Genomic DNA, 20,691 nt, shown 5'->3' with positions numbered 1-20,691 from the left:
TTTTAAGCCCCTTATTGTTCAACATCTACATGGCCTCCCTTGCCAAGATTGTTAAAACCTATGGATTCTAAATGTGTCATATGCTGATGATGCTTAGCTTATTATCTCTTTTGATAAAGACCTAGATGATGTTAAAGTCCTTTTTCTAATGGCATGAAACCAATCGCAGACTGGATGACAACAAATTGTTTCTAGTTAAATGCTGACAAAACAGAGATTATGTTGTTTGGTAAGGCTCAACAACTTTGGTCTCCTGAATGGTCACCTCCGGAGTGAAGGCATGCACCCACTCCTGGGCAGGTAGTTAAAAATCTAGTTGTTAAAATGGATCACTCCTTATCCATGTAAGGACTTTGTATCCATTAGTGGTACTTGCTTCAACACAATGTGCCAGCTGGGGAAAGCATTTCCTTTTCTTACTCTCTCTGCCAGGTAATCTTCAGTCCAGGCATGGATTATTAATCAATTAGACTATGAAAATGCACTTCTTGCATCAGCGAATGGTACTTTGTTGTCCAAATCAGAAGTAGTTCAAAACACAGCAACTCGACTTGTGTAATCTTCCTTCTGGCTCTGCATCGTCACCTCTTTTGAAAGCCTTACAGCGGCTGCCAGCCAGTAAAAGAACTCCTTCAAACTCTGTTGCCTTATGCATTAATTCTTAATGGAAAAAGATCCCAGCTATCTACATCAAAAGCTTAGTTATTATTGAGCAATGGCCGCCGCATAACTCAAGGAGAGAAGTGGGGGTTTACGGAGAAGATGTAAAAAAATTAGAAAGCACTTGCCTTGCCTCTGGCCCTGCTGCCTCGCTCGTCTGCTCTTCTGGGACACCAGCACAGGCTCCTCAGCAATTCTAGCGCTGCTTTCATGCAACACCAAGCACCAAGCATAAAAGCAGTGCCAGGACTGGTCTGAGCGGCAGTGACTGCAGCTGAAACACAGGCCTGGGGTCTGTGCAGTTTCTCCAGCCCTGCTATTAAACGCAGCTGGGCTGGAGAAATCTAAGTGCCCATGTGTGTTTGGCTGGCCTAAGACGGCCAGCCAAACACTCATGGGCACTTGGGTGCACTCTCCCCTCCTCCCCCATCCCACCTCCCGTGACCCAGCCCGCACCTCCCTGTACTGCTGGCTGAGCCAGCTGATGAAAAATAAAACAATAGTGGAACTATTGTTTTATTTTTCATATCCTGGCTCTTGGTCGGGGGGGCGACACTACTTCGCCATAGAGAAGGAGCCATCCCTGTTATTATCATCCGGTCAGGAACTTGAGATCTAAGGATAAAGCCTTACTCACCACCCTCTGTATCCATCTGACAAGATGCGGAGGCAGATCCTTCTCTTACTTGGCCCCTTCCTATTGTAATAAGTTACTTTGTCATATCCGCACCTGTACATATTATGTCAAACTTAGGAAACTGCTTAAGACAGTTTTATTTTAACTTAGCGTACTGACTTGCCCACAGCGCTGATGTACTCCTTCAGGGGTGATTTGTGTGCTATAATAAATTAAATTAACATAACACCCATTGACATGGAAAAACCTTTCTTGGGAAGGCAGGACGATATAGAGGGCATTCGTCAGTCCGGTCCTTCTACCAAGGTCTTCGCAGAGGCTTCACAAACTGTAGACGAGGCAGTTTAACGCCACATGAGGAGCATTCTTCCTCTGCAGTTCTTGAGGCAGCCGGTGATAGCGGGGTATATCGATACGCCAGCCAGTTCAAAGCAGGATCCAATACTGCTCGTCAATGTTATTCAATTGTCATAGTTGGTTTTGGGGGGAATAATATGGTTCTACTTATATAACTGGCATCAGCTTAGAAATTATGCATGGGCTTTGAAAACTGTACAGGGTTTTAAAATAGAGTTTTACAGTTTGCCTCATCAGCACATGATTCACCCTAAGCTCACTTTTTTCACTCAAGAATGGAGATTTATTGAGGCGGAGATCAAACAGTTGTTACAGAAGAAAAGTATATATCTAATGCAACCTCACAAAAGGGGAATTTGCAGAGATAATTTTCTTGTGAACAAAAAGGGCAAAGGTGCTCTCTTAATTGTAAATCTAAAAGGGTTCAATGGTTGGGTTTTCTACCAGCATTTCAAGGTAGAAGGCACTCACTTTGAGACAACAATTGGATGGTCCATCTCAATCTCAAAGATGTTTATTTTATGATGTCAAACTTTTCACAACACAGATTTTTAGAGTTCTAGTGAACTGATCAGTCATACATGTTTACAGTACTCTCTTTCAGACTGTCATCTGCTCCTTGGTGTTTCACCAAGATTATGAAGCTGATAATAGAGAGTATTTGATCCAGAGTAGTGCGCTTGATTGTTTGTGCAAACAATACCCTTCTAAAGGCACAGGACAAAAAACAATTGATGATTCATTTGTCCTGAATAATTCATCTCCTGCAAGAGTTGGATTTCATAGTGAATGAGAACTCAATATTGAACCCATCCCAATGCATAGAGTTCTTAGGATTCCAAATAAACTCAGTGACCCAGCAACTGTTTTTACCAGCCCAGATGATAAAAACAGTGAAGAAACATTTGAGAGCAATTTTGAGTAAGGAGGCTGTTTCAATACAAGGATTGTGGGGCTGTTAGATTCATCCATCCAGGATATAGTCCAAGGCCCTGGGCAGAGTGTTGCAGAGGCTAAATATGCAGCATCTGCACAGGATCTTTCATACACAGAACAAGTCAGATTTCCCTGGAAGCCAAAGTGGAGCTGTCAATGAGGTTGGGGGTACATGACAGCTTGGAATAGTAGAGCCATGTTTGCCTCTTGGCTGGAAATGATCATAGAATCGAACATTAGCCGGTGGGATTGGGGACCCAAATGCAGATCCATTTCTACTGGAGGCCGATGGTCAGAGTCCAACACTCCACATACATTTTCTGGAACTTCTGGCAGGCTCCTTTGCCATAAATTCCTTATTCCCCTGGAGGACAAATGTTGTATTCTCCTTCAGTTGGGCAATGTATTGGTGGACTGATATATAAACAAAAAGGGGGGGGGGCACAACATCCAAAATGTTATCAGAAATAGAAAAAGACTTATGGCACTTTTGCCCTGCAGTACAGGATTTCAGTGGTTGCATAATGTCTGCCAGGTCAGTGCGCAGTGGTGGTGGACTGGAAATTCACATATCTCTGGGACACCAACGATTGGAGATTAGACCCACGGATATTTCAGAGTCTTCATGACAGAAGTGTTCCTACACCACGGGCCTCTTTGCCATCCACTTGAACATGCAAGCTAACATATTCTTCAGTTGGAGACCAGATCCGATGGCAAAGTCACAGATGCATTCTTTCAGGATTCAAATGGTAATGTTCATTATGCATTTCTCCCATTTGTGATGATTCCTTAAGTTGCAGCTCAAGTGAGGAATCAAGAAGTGGAACTAATATTGGTGACTCCAATATAGAGACTGCAATCATGGTTAACAGCTGTTCTAGAGATGTCATGCCATTCTCCGGTAGAGCTTCTGTATTTTCCAGAGATGTTGTTAGATCCAGGGGGCTTCAGCACTCTTTGGTGCTACAGCTGCAGTTGCATCTTATGGCCTGGAGGGTCTCAGGAGTTGTTGGATTCTGCCAGGTTTATTGCAACAGTCTAACTCTTTCATCAGACAATCCTGGTCAAACACCTCTGACAAGGGTAGTCTACCTCCTGGAAAAGATGGGTGGATTGGTGCAACGAACAGTGTGTGAATCCCATGGGGGTACAAATACAATTCATAATTGACTTTTTATCTTAGTTGGCTTCTAACAGGTTTGCGTACAGGTCAGTGGATAATTTTTGTTCTTCTATTTCAGCAGGGCATTCTCCAGTAGATGGTAAACCAATTGATAAACATCCTTTGGTAAGTAAAGTGATGCGAGGAATAAGACTGCCCAATTCATCAGTACCTTGTTATTTGAGGCAGTGGAATGTGGATATTATTAGATATCTTCAGGGTTCGCCAGTTAATATGGGTCTGTCTAGGAAACAAATTTTGGCTAAATTGACAATTGTATTGTGTCTGGCGTCATGCTTGAGGGTGTCCGGTGTGCAAGCACTTGATTTAGCAGGTAGGAAGTATTTGCCCTTTCCAGATGTACTCAAACATTTCCTTAATACATATCTTAACCCAGTTTTCCTGATATGTCCAAGTTGTTGCTTAAAGGTCCATGAAGACAGTACTTGAGATTTCAGATAGGATAATTGTTGGCGATTGTAAATTGCATTGCAGAAACCTTTCAAACCAGTGTTTTAAGTCACTTTGGCCTCATGGGTCAGGTGACTCATGTTTGAAGCATGCATTAATGTAAGTGTGTTTGGGGCACACTCTGTCAGAGGGGCTATTGCATCTAAAACATTTCACCTGGGTTCCAGATTGAAGGATTTTATGAGGGCCGCCAAATGGGCTTCGGATTTAACATTTGAAAGGTTTTATTGTAATCCTAAAACGGATATTGCATTGACTGTGTTGAAAAAGCTTTAAGCAAGCATAATCGGAGTCTCTGGTCCTGACATAGAATAAAAGGTTTTCTAGCTAATGCGTCAAAAATCTTCAATTCTATTAGGTACACAGAGAAGAGGGGTATTCCACTCAGTTTATAGTGAGTATGTTCATGCCTACTATTGTTGTGTTTTTCAACTATAGTGACCCACCCTGGATTTGATTGTTATACGTGATGCAATTAATATTATGACATTTTTCTTTTTTCAGGTTCGGAGTAGATACATGACTAGAGATCCATGGATGACAAGGTGTGTTGGAAGCCACAACATTGATGTGGCAGATTGAAATCCCGGCAGTAATCCCCAGTGATGTTTTACAGGAAAGACTCTGGGGGTGATTCTGACCCCGGCGGTACTAGACCGCCGGGGCCAGGGTCAGCGGGAGCACCGCCAACAGGCTGGCGGTGCCCCGCAGGGCATTCTGACCGCGGCGGTTTGGCCGCAGTCAGAAGAGGAAAACCGGCGGTCTCCCGCCGGTTTTCCGCTGCCCTTCTGAATCCTCCATGGCGGCGCAGCTCGCTGCGCCGCCATGGGGATTCAGACACCCCATACCGCCATCCTGTTCCTGGCGGTTCGCCCGCCAGGAACAGGATGGCGGTATGGGGTGTCGTGGGGCCCCTGGGGGCCCCTGCAGTGCCCATGCCCATGGCCAATGGCATGGGCACTGCAGGGGCCCCCGTAAGCGGGCCCACTTTGAATTTCACTGTCTGCATTGCAGACAGTGAAATTCGCGACGGGTGCAACTGCACCCGTCGCACCTTCCCACTCCGCCGGCTCCATTCGGAGCCGGCTTCCTCGTGGGAAGGGTGTTTCCCACTTGGCTGGCGGGCGGCCTTTTGGCGGTCGCCCGCCAGCCCAGTGGGAAACCCAGAATCACCGCAGCGGTCTTATGACCGCGGTGCGGTGTTCTGGAGGGGGGAACTCTGGCGGGCGGCCTCCGCCGCCCGTCAGAGTTAGAATGACCCCCTCTGTGTTGAATCTTGCAGTGACATGATGTGGTCCGCTGTGCAGATGGTAGGTCATAGCTTGGCGTTTGACACTGTTTATTGTTATGAAGTTGATGAACAGTTTCAGCTAGATGCCATTATTTAAGTATGTCAGATACAAAGAAAAAGGCACTAACATGGTGCCCAGGGTAATTTCATGGGGAGGAGGCACGGTGATTAGGCATTAAAAAGTGACTCATACAAAGCGGTCATGGGAATTTTTTTTTTTTTTGCTGTTGTACTGCTGCTGTGGAATTTACAGTACAAAAAGTATAATCTTTTAATCCAATTAATCTTTTATAATTAATAGTAATTAAAACTTTTGATGCCAAATCTGGAAAGTTTTTCATTCCACAGTCCTGGTGTGGCCTCCATTTTCCCTTCCCTCTGCCTCACAACTGTCACTAAGAAAGAAAGTACTATTCTCCCCACAATGGCCCCATCATAAAGCTGGGCCTCTCTGAGTAGCAGTCCTAGGTACAATGCCCTTCGGTTCTCTTAAGGAGAATTGTGCTATTGTGGTGGGTTTGAGATGTCTGCTGGGGCTGCTGCGGACGTGTTGAGCCCTAACAAGAATATTGAACCAAACCTCTGTTCCTGCCCTCTATCTGGTGCATAGTTAATGACAGAGGTCACCATAGTTGGTGCCTACTGTTGTACTCCCATGCCCCAGCCCCAAAGAAAAACACATGGAAGCCGGTAAAGGTGTGCATGCTCTATTTTTTATCACAATGCCGATACCCCAGCACTGGTGCAGGCATGTCCTTTCCTCTCTTGTGTCCTGTAGCAAGTGTACTGCCCTTTTCCCTGACCGGAGGTGGTGTCTGGCCGCCAGTCCTCTCCTCACCTAGTATGTGCGTGGTCCTAGAGCCCACTAGCCCACTAGCACACGTTGTTCCAACATCTACTTCCTTTGTTGACGAAATATGCAAATTCCCACACTTGCCTTTGTTGGTACCAATGGACATGTTCTATGCTCTCCTCAGGCTACCAATCTAGAGATGTAGTGAGAGAGGGAGAGAGATATAGAGAAAGAGAGAGATCTTGTAAGATGGAGACATCAGGGCTGACTCTCTCGGCAGCTGTTCTTCGAGGCAGTGCTCATTGTCTTTTGGGCCTCCTACTCGCTCTCATTGATCGGGAGCTCTCCTTCCCATGGCCCTGTTCTTTACTTGCATCCTTGGCCTGAAGGGGACCCTCCCTGGTAGGAAGAGATGCTTGCGTTGGCTCTCCAGTGCCTTCTCTTGGAGGCTGCTGTTCAGCACTTGGCCGTGTCTCTCCTTCTTCATCATCTGACACTGAACTCCCTGAAGTGAGAGCTGTTCCTTGTGATGAAGTAGGAACCTGGCGCTGCCATGATCATCAACCCTTTGATGTCTGTTATCTTTAGAGGCTGGCCCAAGAAGGGACTGTCTGATTTTTGCATTTGCCGTTGATGCACTAGTACTAGATCACCAAGTTTAATCCGGACGCTGTGGCATCATGCCGTGCGTCAGCCTTTTGTTTAATTTTCCTCTAGACCTCTTGGTCATGTGTGACAACATCACTGTGTTCTGATGCGAGCTTGGCTTCCCAATGAGGCAGACAGGTTTTGGTTACTCTCCCAAATACCATTTCTGCTGGGCAACTTCCCGTAGAATTGTGTGGGGTGATGCGGTAATCCTGAAGTATTTAGAACAGTGCTTGTCCCACAGAAATCTGCACCAGTTTAGCGCGCTGGACAGCCTTCTTTATGTTGGCCATGAATCTTTCCACCATGCCATTTGCCTTCAGTCACAGTGGTGTTATTTTCCTATGATGCACTCCCAGATATGCCATGAATTAGCTATATCCTTCAGAGAATAGGGGTCCATTGTCTGTCTTGACAGTCAGAGGGGCACCGCATGCTCCAAAGATGTTATCCAGAATCAGTAGAGCGGGTAGCTGATGTTGATGGCACCTGGCGCACTATGGGGGAAGAGAGAGTATTCATTGATGATGACCAGCAGGAAGCCACCGGTGTCCAAAGGTCCATAGAATTCTGCAGCCAGTGTTCCAGACAGTCAAGTCCCGGGAACCATACTTTCTCTCTAAGCATTTTCTTTTGTTGCCACCATGCCTCCATGATGCTCATCTTCAAGGCTGACTATCTGTTGTTGAAGTGTCTTTGGTACGTCTGCCCTGGTGCCTCAGAGCAGTATCACTTGCTCTGTGTCTGACAGTTCCTACTGCACCTGTTTGAACGTGAGTATTTCCTCTTTCGTGATCCCTTCACCTGCTGGGCTGCAGTTGGTCACGTATCCACCTCTGTTGGTGCAACAGTGTTTGGACCGCTTGTAGCATTTCATCAGCCATTGTCTTCTGCGCCAGTTCCTTTATCGTGAATGTCGCAGGTGCGTTTTGTCGCAGCAGAAAATTGAGGAATTCCTCAGCCATAGATGGTGTCTCGGTAGGCCAGGGCAGGGGATGTCGTGACATGTAGTCGGCAAGGGTATGCTCCTTCCCAGGTTTGTGTACTATTTTGAAGTCATAGTCCATCAGGCGTATCCCCCATCTTTTGATTCCTGGTGGAATTATTGCATTGGGAATGCCGTATACTGTGACCAGTACCTGGTGGTCTGTCACTATAGTGAATGACTTCCCATAGATGAACAAGTGGTAGTACTTGCATGCCCACACTACCGCTAGGCTTTCTTTCTCTGTATGAGAGTATGCTCTTTCTAAGCTCCTGATTACATACGCAACTATGTGCCTTGGTGAGTCTGTTCTGGGCCTATGTTGTGGAGAATGTCTCTTCACTCCACCGGGCTGGCTCCTACTGTAAGCTCTGTGCACAGGGATACATCAAAGTAGGTGAAGTGATCTACGGCTGTGACAGTGTGCCGGATGTCCTCGAATGCCTTGTCACATTCCGAGATCCAGAGGAATGGCTGTCCTTGTTTAGTAAGTTCACTAAGTGGGGTGCTCACAGTGACAAAGTCTTTGATGTAGCGAGCACAATAACTCACCAACCCCAGGAATTACCTCACTTCTGCTACATCCACTTGAGGTTGTGTTTTACAGAGTGTTTCTTCCTTACTGGGGTCTGGCCGTATCCCTTTTCGGGAGAAGATGTGTCCAAAGAAGACAAGTTCTCCTTTTCCCAGCTTGCATTTGTCCTCGTTCAGTGTCAGGCCAGCCATTTCTAACTGCTTGCATACCTCCCACAGTGCTGTGTCGTGCTCCTCATGTGTGCAACCAAATACTAGGATGTCATTGCTGTAGGTTAGACTTTTTTTCACAGGCCTGATCACTCGTCTCATCATCTCCTGAAATAGTTTTGCTGCTGATGACACCTCAAAGCTTAATCGCTTGTAGCGAAATAGCCCTAGGTGTTACGTACTGCGCTGGACTTCTCACCTCTGGATTTCGGATTGGCGAATACACCAAGTCTTCTACAGGTCCTGGATACTCCCAGATAAGGGTGACCCCTTCTAGTAGCCACGGTGCCGCTTGACAGGCTACGCCAAAGCAGACCGTACCCTCCAGAAAGAGTCCCAGAGGGAAAAAAAAAGAACACTGGGGAAAAAACCTCTAACAGGAACTCCTGAAGGAAAACAAGAAAAAACTGGACTTGACAACAGGAAACAAAAATAGGCAATATCCAGGGTAAAAGGCAGGAAAAAAGGAACAGGCAAAAATATCCCAAGGCAAAAGCAGGAACAAAGAACAGGCAAAAATCTCCCAAGGCAAAAGCAGGAACAAAGAACAGGCAAAAATCTCCCAAGGCAAAAAAGCAGGAACAAAGAACAGGTGCGAACAGCACAACCAGAAGGAAGTGTTTGCAACGCATGGAGGAACAAGACTGACTGACTTATATACTGAGAAAAGGGAAGTGACATCACAGGAAAAGGAAGTAACACCATCTTGGATTGGGAAAAGCCCATAGACCAGTATAGGAAAAAGAAAGTAGTATAAAAGAAAAACAGAGCATGCTGGGACAAAAACACGAAGAAGACAAGATGGACACAACATGGATAGAGACAGGCAAAAGGACCAACAAAAACCCACCAGCAACAACAAAAGAAGAAAAAAGGGCTACAAGTAAGTGTAGCGCGACCGGGAGCGAAATATATGCTTCCCAGAAAGCATAGTTAAAAAAACCCGGGTAACGGCGCTCTGAATGTCAGTAGCGCGTTTCACCCGTGAGGACAGAAAGAGATGCCGCGTCAGAGCGTGGCGTTACACTAGGTGGATGGAGAATGTGGTGATGTAATGGGACTGCAAGTCAAGTTCTAGCTGGTGGTACCCTTTGAACAGATCCAGCTTCAAGAACACACATGCCCTGGTGAGGCAGCTGATCATGCCAGTTATGTGAGGGCCTGGGTGCCATTCTCTTTCAATAGCTTTGTTTGGTAGACACATGTCGACATAGATTCATATTTTTGCGTGTTTTTCTTCGGCAAAGCCATAATGTGGGACACCCAAGGAGTTGGTCCGTCCGCGGGCTCGATGATGTCCTGAGCTAGGAAAGTCTTTAGTTCCCCCTCATCCTATGGTAGGAACTCTGCTGTGATTCTGAGCCACTTTGACTGTGTAGTTGATGTGAAGGGTGACTTGTGTGTCTTTCAATTTTCCCAGCCCTTTGAGGATCGCAGGATGTTAAGACACTCAGTTATGTGGTATGTCATGGCCAGGTGGCCCATTACTTGTGCAGTAACGTTGCTGAGCAAACACGGTCCTGGAATGTCTCCCCACAGGACATGCACCTCTTCTTTCACCAACATGGCATTGTAAGTGAGTGTATCCACAAATTTTCCAATGTTCACTACCGGTCAATTCGCATCCCACGTAAAAACGCCAAAAGAGGAAGGCAATAGCGGAGGCTTGTGTTTCATTTTTTCATATTCGGACACGCACATGATGTTGCATATGGCTCTGCTGTCAAGTACGAATCACGTTGTGTCATTTCCAACCTGAAGCTCTACCACCGCCGTCTGCTTGATTTGTCATTTGTCGACTATGCGTTCGCACATGCGTTCTTGTGCTGGTGTGACCGTAATGAGGTATAGATGTTAGTTGGCTTCCCATGCATTAGTGGCATCTGAGTCAGTGGATGAAGTACGAGTGCGTGCTTCCACGTGTGGTGCGTGTCAACTCAACATTGTTAGTGGTTGGGCAGGTCGCCCTTTTTCTGCTTTAATGTGTCCGCCCAGGCAGACGCTTGCAAAGTCATTGTCGCTGTTGCATTTCCGACATTTGTGTCCATGGTCGGGCAGGCACCGGCGTGCAGGTATTACAGGCCACAGCGATAGCATGTCTGCATTCTTCCATTTTCCATTTGGATGGTGTGTGATGTGGCTCTGGCTTCTGACTGCCACATGGTCAGTATTTTGTCCAGTGTGTATGTTTCCTTCAGTATTTTTGTTCGGAACCCAGTTGAGTGACATCTTTCGATGATATGCAGCCTTATTGTCGAATTTGTCAAATTCTCAGTAGGTGACTAGTTTGTGCAGCTGGGTTGCAAAGTCATTGAGGGATTCATCTGCTCGTTGGCATGCTGTGTTGAAAGTGTAATGTTCGAAATGCACATTTCGTTGGGGGTCAAAGCTGTCTGTGAGGCACTTTATCAGGCTTTTGCACCTGTGATTGAATCAGGTGTGAAAGTCACAAGTAGCTCTTCAATATCATCACCAACTAGGTTCATCTGTGTGATTTTTGCAGGTAGCACGCAAGTAGTGTTCAAAACGCCTGATCCATTTCTCCCAGTGAACACTCTTCAATGGAGAGTCAGAGAGGTCAAATGGCAGTTGGTGTCTGGAAATCGCTCTTGGAATTGTGCCCTCATTGCACTCTTCAGTCATGTTTGTGTCAGCTGGCTTCAAACATGCCTATGTTGCTGCAGTTGTAATTGTGGTTCCAGTAATTGCAGTTTATACTGTTAGATTGTAGGACTTCTTGCTGCTGTAGTCTTTCTCGTATGTTGCTGCAGTTGTAATAGTGGTTGCAGTAATTGCAGTTTGTGGTTGGATTGCTAGATTTCTTTTCTGCTGTAGTCTTTCTAGTATTGTGTCTTTTCTTTAGTAGTCTGTATTTTCTTTAATATTGTCTGGGATATTATGCATCCAGTTGCTGTCTTTATCTTATCAAGGGGGTGCCTCATGGTCTTCATACAGTGTGGGCGCATGTCTTTAAGATGGCCACCAGGACTTCCACACAGCCCATTGGCTCTTATGCCTGACTTAAAGATGGCAGCTGATAAAAGTCACACTCTTGTGAGCTCTCATGTGGGCTACAGATCAACGAGCGAGGTTCAAGAGTTAATGCAGGGCCAGTGGTGCTTAACCCTTGATTGTGAGGCCATTATTGGCTGCGGATGCGCGACCGGGGGGGGGGGGGGGGCTGGTTGTGCTGATGTAGTGGAATGCTCCTGGTGCACCGCGTCAGTACCAACTCCCCGAATCAGATGTAAGGGCTCACCACTGTCGTCCCAAAATGTTGTATCCCTGTGCCCTAGCCCCAAAGAAAAATACATGGAGGCAGGTAAGGGTGTGCACACTCTTCTTTATTTCAATTCTGATACCCCCGCACAAGTGCAGGCACGTCCTTCCTCTCTCGTGTCCTGTCCCTTTTCCCTGACCAGAAGTGGTGTCCAGTCACCAGTCCTTTCCTCACCTACTATGTGTGTGGTCCTAGTGCCCACTAGCACACGTCGTTCCGACACCTACCTTGCCCTAAACATCAACCTGATTACAGTGTTTTGGTTCGGGATCCCAACGTTAGGCCTGTCCTGAGGCTTGTCTTTCTGCTGTCCCTGCAGGTCTAGTTCTACCCAGTGGTTAATTTGAGGTGGTGGTTTCTGGTGCTGGGCACAGGCACTTAAGTCCCACCAGCAGCAATAATGACAGTCCACCACTTGGTGGTGCTGTCTATCAAATTTTGAGATAAGCAGAAGAAAAGTGTTTAATATTTCAATAAACATTAAAAATGAATAATACCTACCACCCACGGCATTCATATAGCTTTTGATAGCCTGGAATAGTCTGATTTGTCACACTAATTGAAGTGTGGTGGTTGATAGCTAAGTTGGTACTATAATTGGCAGGGCTGGCAGTAGCAATGGGTGGTGTAAGTTGCTGTTGCCTCCCGAAAAGGTTTTAAAAATTAAGCATTGGTTCTCTCTATTGCTGTTGCCAAATGTTTACCTGTTTGTGTGAAGGAAGCTTGTACTGCTGCTGCCTCTGGTGTCCCCGTTATGTGTTTGAGGTAAGGTTTACACTACTGATGCCCATGCCAAACCTGTTCCTTACATGTTAGAAACGTTTACACTGCTCCTGTGTCTATTTAGACCGTGCATGATAAGCTTGCATTGCTACCTGTGCTGCAATAGCCAATGTTAGGAGAGGAAACTGAACCCCTAGATATATTGTTTGTTCTGCTGTCTTTCTTTTTAGCCCCAAAGACACCTATTAACTCCTAATGTGGTGCACCAGCAGAATCCCACGTTCACATTAAACATTTTAGCAGGCTGCATCACTTGGGGCTGACTTTTGTTTACTCAGTGGGGCTCAGAATAAAAGGGTTTGAAGACCGCTGTCCTAGACTTCATTTGGCCTCCATTTCTATTTAAAAGGAGAAAGAAGGGAGAGGAAGAGGAAGAGAGGCAAAAATAGGAACAAAAATATCCCACCACAGAAAGTCACTGCCACGAAGAGAGGGCGAGAGACAGGAAGGGCAGAGTGCTGCAACACTCATTTCGAATCAGTTCGCAGTTGTATTCAACTTCTCATTTTTAACCCTTTCGAAACCCCGGTGCACTGCACAGCTGTACTGGCCGTTGACACCTGCTCAGCTGTCCCTCCCTGGCAAAATGTTGATCGAAGGGCCACCTGCAGTGTTTCTTGCACCTGCTGATGCGTTGCTTGCACTAGAGGGTCTTCCGCCCATAACTGGGCTACAAAGATTGTGTTGTCTTAGCTGATTAGCCTATCTGGTTTCTACCTGCTGGCCCATGGCTTTGCGGTAAGCAAGTGAGGCAGACCGACTTACTGGAAAACCAAAGGTTAAAAAGTCCATATGACTGGTGCGGAGTCAGTCACATGCTGCTGCCTCTAAAAAGGCATCTCAATCCAGATCCCAGTCAGTCACATGTCAAGCCTGTGATGACTTTAAAAGGGCTCAAATATCACGTCTAGGAACTCGCAGTCTCTAATTTAATATGCCAGTAGCTTTTCCAGTCCAGTTTCTTTGCATTCTGTTACATGTAGTCCTATGTATCCTATTATAACTTCCGGACTACAAGTAATAGAATTAAGAGAAAAGCTTGGGAAGGAGAAATTAATCACTAAAGAATTCAGGAGACGTCTACGTCTTTTTTTGTAAAACAGAATGCTTTGATTATAAGAGTTTCCCTATGTTTCATTGCCCCCACCTTGCTTTTTCCACAGGCTCGTGTCAGAAATCCATACCCATGACTCTGACTACTCTAATGCAGGACTACTCCTCGTACGGCTCTGATTACATCTACCCAGCTAATTCCACTGCCGTTTGCACCTGAAACGGAATGCAAGTCAGGCAGTATTTGGCAATGCACTGGTCGCACAAGTGATATATGTCCATTGACATATTATATACCGGAGGCTATCTAGCTAAAGGTTTTGGGCAGGTAAATCCTGATGAGAATATTGCCACAACGAAAATGCAGTTTGTGCACATTGGAGTGTGCACAAATTAGGTTTTTGTGCACAAACTGGATCATAATTCTATTTATCAATGATGTAGATTGTCCAGCTTCAGCACATTTCATGGTGTGCCTATAGGCAAGACTGCCATTGGGTGTAATGGAGGCGCAATTTCCCTGGGAACACAGGGAGCACACTTCTGCTGGGTGCTCAAAAACACTCTTTCTATGGGTGCCCAGAAAGAATAATCAGTACAGTGCCCATACTGCCCAGAAAGCACAATGGCCGGGATGGAATATTCAGAAAGCAGAGACATGTGTTTAGGTGAACACCATTCTCCAGATGAAAGACTGGCAATGTCCTAGGCTGGTTCAGCTCCTTCCTGTAGGGCAGATCGCAGTCACTGTAACCGGGCATTACAAACACTTCTTCCAAAAAACTGTCCTGTGACATCCTCGGAGCTTACCCATTAGCCCAACATTATTCAATGTGCACGTGAGACCATTGGCATCCCTGGTTCGCCAGTATGGTTTCACTTTATATGGTTATGCTAATGATACATAATTAATAGTCAGACTGAATGGGGAGATTCACCAGACTAGTGCTAATTTACTAATTTGTATGATTGCTGTGGCTGACTGGAAGAAGCAGAAAAAAGCTTCATCGCAAACCTGATAAAACTGAGATATTATTTGTGGGCAAATACACCCAACATATAGGCCGATAGCTAGTGGCCAGATATGCAAGCACCCACTCCATCGGAAACAATTACACTTTTGGGAATTGTTTTTAAGCTTACTCTAGCGCCCCAGATCACCAAATGTGTAAAAATTAGGGTATTAATACCACTGAGGAGTCCTTCCCTTCTTGCCTTCTAACTGCAATCAAACTGTAATTCAAGCTGCCATCATGTTGTGCCTATGTTATCCTCACTCCTTTACATAGGACCAACGACCAGCGGTTGAAGTGTATTAAAAAAGTATGAGGGTGGGGGTGGGGTCAAAGGTGTGGCTAAAAAAATATATATTCTCCTTTAGAGAGCTACATATAAAATAACTCACGGATTAAATTAAAAAATAAAGAGTTAAGTTACTCAGTGGGATGTGCACTATTGTGTATTATGAAAGCTCTATTAGTTAATGCACTGAAAGGTCTGCGTGTAACCAGAAATCCAAAGGATGACATCTGGTTGGTGTAATGGAGAATTGTGGCTTGTGTGTTGTTAGTACTACGAGGGGCCAGCCAGTGACCGGAAGCACTGAGAAAATGTACGTTAATTTGTTAAACTTGCATTACACTTAGTATAAGACAGTCTGCTACCAAATGTGCAAAAAAGTTTCAGATAAAACGATGCTTCCAAAATATAGGTTTCAGTAATAACCAGAATGTAGGTAATGATTTGTTTTTATTTAACTGCCCTGAAAAGCAAACACTGCACAACTCCCTTGCACTACCAGTCGAAAAGAATGTGATCAGATCAATTAAACAAGTACCTGCTCCCAAGTCACCTTTACATTTACAGATTTACAAGTTGTGAGCATTTGCTTTTGTTTAGGCGAAGAGGCACCTTGGCAAGAAGGCCTGTTTATTGTTAAGCTGCCTGCCCTCACTCAGCCTCACAGCACAGGAGACTCCCTAAATTAAACTTAAGCTGAATCATTTGCACCATTAGAGTTTACTGTCCCAGGAGGGTTGTCTTTCAATAAATAGGGGAACGGGTTTACATGAATTAAAAAAGTAGGGGCACTTCGTGACCCTCCTATCCCGCCCACTTCGACCACTGCATATGACTACCCAGATCTATTGCCCAGATTTCACACGATTCAAATTACAAGGCTGACGCTAATTCTTGGACTTGATAGGAAGCAGTCGTGTGGCGAACAACTTGCCAAAATGCACTGGCTACCTGTCTGGAAAGGGTGATTTAGAAATGACTCTTGCTAGCTCATCCAGCCTTCCCTGACCCTGGTCCCATTTACGGTCAGTGAAAGAGTGTAAAATATACATTCCTAGTCGCTGTTTAAGATCCAGAACTGTGATGCTTCTGGAAATCCCCAAAATTCGGAAGCTATGGTCCGGGCCATCAGAACAGCCAAACTTTGGAATCTGTTACCACTCGAGATAAAACAGTATGCGAATTACTTCACATTCAAGACATCTTTCAAAACTTGGCATTTTGATCATTCTCAGCCTCAGATAATATTGGGCCTGGAGTGTTTTAACAGCCACAAACCCTCAGACTTGGTAGAGCTTATTTTGATTTGTTAAATGGGTTTAGAAAACATTTGGCAGGGGCGTTTTAAATGTGTTCCTTCTAAATACCTATTACTTAAGGTATGTATTAACGTTTTGTGACCAACATCCACTCATAAAACATTCACATTTTACCACCAACACCTCCCTGTTCAAATGGTGAAAAACATTTTTTTAAAGCAAGTAGTAGTGTCATGGACCACTGCCTATCCTTAAAACAACTTTATAAACATTTTAATTTTCTTATCAAATGTATTCTGTTTTCCTTTTGAGAAAACAAGCAGCATTAAAAAAACGATTGTTTCATTTGAAAGCAATCTCAGACATGGTGGTCAGCTGACCCCAGCACGCCACCATCACTGTGATTGTAGTCAATCGTAGTGGATCATATTTTATCACCTAGGGCTATATGTACGAAAGATTTGATTTACGACTCGAAATTTGCAAGTTGCAATGACACTGTTTGTGATTCTCAAGGAGTCGCAAATGCCCTACCTCATGAATATTCATGAGGTAGGTTGCAATTTGCGACCCCCTTGGGAGTGGCTTTGCTCACAGAGATGGTGGCCTGCTGGAGACAGCAGACCACCATGTCTGTGACTGCTTTTAAAGAAAGCAGTTTTTTAGGGTCGAGCCTGCGTTGCATGCGCTTGCGCATGCGTATCGCAGTAAGACTCTTTTGTATTTAGAAAAGGGCTCGGAGTCCTGTCAACTTCACGTCAGTGGTTTTTATTGGTTCGTGGGCTTCCCTAATAAAATCTGCTTGCTTTCATTAGTCGAAGGCACGCATATGTCATGCCTTTTCCGGTGGATAGCCCTCCTCGAGCGCAGCGACCAAGTACAGAAAACATGCGAGGCTTGCTGTTTTCCATCGGGCCCGTGGACTTTTTTTTTCTCTGATTTACGAGCGCGATCTCTCTTGGCAGAAGTCGAGCGCTTTACACAGTTCATTTAACTTTTTTGGGTTTCGTACATAAATGCACTTTTGCCCGATAGGTGAAAAGTCGGGTTAAGAGTTTACAACGCGATCAGCTCTAACATGAGCAAACGCGAGACCCGTTGCATTGTAAATGCTTGTGTTTTATGTTGTGCTTTCTGTGCCTGAGTGCGTGTGTGGATTGCTTAATCACCTTTACTTCGCAGCTCGCGTTCCAAACTGATAAGTCTCCAGATAATTGGGTGGATTTAAGGCTTGCATTTTTTTTAAATCACGGAGGATCGTTTATGGAATCTTCTGACGCAAACCTCTTCTGCTCATCAAGTTCTCTGGGCCCACGGATTAAGCTTTTGTCATTGCCCATCAGTATTACTGAAATCCTCGCACATCTCACCAGTGCTGGAGCTTCTTTCACTGGCCACCTAGGCGCATCCAACTTCAGACTGCTCATGACTGTGGCCTGATTGCTCACTGTTCAGACCCTTCAGTTGCTGGCCTCTAGTGCATGTTTAGTTTGCCACACTGCACGTCAAAGAGACTCCCAACTTCGCACCCTTCCCACCTGTGAACATGTAGCATCTTGTGCTGCCGACCAGTTTTCTTCTAGGTATTACCTCTGCCCACTAGTGAGTATCTAACTTCTGCCTCTGCCCAACAGCACACACCAAACGTATCCCACAGGTTTTAATTCTCTGCGTTCAGTGTTCTGAGCACATGTAACAACTGTTGTTTTATGGGGACATGTTTTTATTGGTAATTTTTTTCTAATGTGTTTACCGTCCTTATCACCCCTCACCCTCTCCTCGCCACCCACCGCTCTCCTTGTTCTGGATTGTGGGCTCTAGTCTAAGCTGCAGTTGATTAGCTTCACATCTTTGGGTGACAAGAATGATTAATATGACATCTAAGTAGGAAAGTGAGTTCAAACTCCCCGGGTGGCTGGCTTCATGGAGTTTGTGAAATGTGCAAGCCTGTCTTCATTAGATGAGTTTCCCTCCATCGTTGTCAGCGTACGTGTCTATCGATTTAGTTAGCAGCAAGTACAGCTTTGCTAATGCAAACTCCGAAATTGTGACAGGCCCCGTGGCGCAACGTTTCATTTGTCCTGTACACAACATACTTTTTCACCACGTCTAAAGGCATCCAGTTATTCCCCCGCCGACGGGATCTAGTTATCCCTCCACACAGTGCTCGCTGGAGCACGATAAAAGCAGTAGTCTCCCAAAAGGGAAGACTTACGGCACAAGAGAAGCAGCTTACTCAGCAAAGAAATATGAGTAAATTCCGAACTTTTACTTGTTGTAGCTATTTTTAATTTGATCAGGGATTCAATTGCTATAAAAACTAATGCTAAAACCTGCTTGTAGTGACTTGGCACTTACAAAGGAAAAACTATTTTCAGGTCACTATAATGGGCAATTTGGCAGCCACTATTCTTTAGCTAAGTTGTACAGCACAGTCACATGTATCTGATAGTCTCTAAAGATGTGGGAAGTAGGGCACTGCTGACACACACACAATTCAGTTTGGTAGACGTATTTTACATATGTAGCATAAACGGCAATGCATAACACTTGTTTTTTTATTTTTTTATTTAGCCATACCTCCCAATTCTTTCTCTTATACAACACCATCATGCAGAGTTACTGATGCATGCAGCATGATTTTTGTGGCTGTAAACATACATAAAAAAATATTATAACTCATAAAAATACCAACATCATTTGATCGTAGAAGGCCCTTTTAGGTTGAGCATAGCAGCGCGCAAGCTCTGCTTTTCCGACGTGCTGTTATCTATTTGGGCTTTTAGCCATGGCCACCTCATGCCCATCACTATTGCTTGTTCATGGGCTTGCCCTTCAAAAAGCCTTTCTTATAATTGGTAAATGCTTTACATTTGTCCCTCCTTGGGGCGGTTTGGTTACTGCCTTGGACATGGACCCTGTTACACTTTTGCCCATACGTTTGAGCGCAAGCAAACTTATTTTTCCTTTTGTGTGTCTCCTTCATGCTTATGGCATGGTGCTCTGAATCTGTTCGCTTATGTGAAACTGTATTACTTTTCATTTTCAATTAATGTGGCAAGAAAAGTCCGCTTAAGAGTTTACAACGCTCATAGCTCTAACTCGAGCAAATGCGAGACCCATTGCATTGCAAATGCTTGTCTTTAAATGCAGCCCGTTTTCCTTAAAGGAAAACGAGATGCATTTCAAAAACAAAAAAAATGAAAAAATGTTTTTACTGCCATTCACAAAGGGGAAGGGGTCCCATGAGGACCCCTTCCCATTTGCGAATGGGTTAGCACCAGTGTGACACTGGTGTTAACTGCGATTGTTTTGCGACCGCATTCGCGGTCACAAAACAATCATACATGGGACTGCGACTCGCAATTAGGAAGGGAACACCCCTTCCCAATTGCAACTCGCAATCCCTTTTTGCGATTCAGTAAATAGTTTACCGAATCACAAAACTGGGTCTGAACATACCAAAGTGCATTTTGCATGTCGCAAACGGCCCGATTCGCTGTTTGCGATGTGCAAAATGCTACGTACATGTGGTCCCTAGTTCCTTAATTTTTACGGAGTATGTTGCATTTTGACCTATTATGATTCTGTATTTTGTGAATCAACCTATTACTACACAGCTCGGTTTACAAAATAGGAATGTGTCCGATAAAAGTCGGTGTGCAAATTGCGACCCTGATTTGTCTAATACATTCTTCATACCAGAGGCCCATTGTCCTCTGTTTCAGGTTCTTATGGTTCAATTCTTCTCTATTTTTGGTTTGTCTTTTTTTGTTCACCTGTTCTTTCGAGTTGTTCCTCAAGTGCTGAGATGATCTTCTGCGTTGCCACTGCGCTCTAAACATTAGCAATCATCTTCATCACAGGGTAATATAAGGCGCAACAAGCAGCAAGCAGCAAAGGTCACCAGATTGCAGCCAGAAGCTGCAAATAGCAGTCCTGCTACACAGTGCTGAGAAAGTATCGTACAATTCCCTTGGGTCAGCACAGTTTCTGCTGGTTATGCAAAGAGTAACCAGTGGGCATTATGGGAGATACTAAAAGCATGTGTTGGAGGAGGGGAGAGTCCAGCACTGTCATTCATGGAGTTTTAGAACACCAGGGACAGTCCCTGTCAGCTCCATCTCACCCAGGACTTTACAGTTCTGTCTATACTCAGCCACAGGCAGTCAAAGTCATTGATAGAAAACCCAGTGAGGAAGGATGTGGCTTTATGATAACAGCAGGAGGCAACTGGCAGCTCTCCCCTTGCAGAAACACAGAACAACAGTGTCTGCATATTGAAAGGACATATTTGGCAGAATTAAAGGACGGTCACTCCACAGAACAG

Source organism: Pleurodeles waltl, chromosome 6 (assembly GCF_031143425.1).
Source record: "Pleurodeles waltl isolate 20211129_DDA chromosome 6, aPleWal1.hap1.20221129, whole genome shotgun sequence".
In the NCBI taxonomy this organism is placed as follows: Eukaryota; Metazoa; Chordata; class Amphibia; order Caudata; family Salamandridae; genus Pleurodeles; species Pleurodeles waltl.
The sequence above is the reverse complement of the archived record's forward strand: the minus strand, read 5'-3'. Positions refer to the sequence as shown.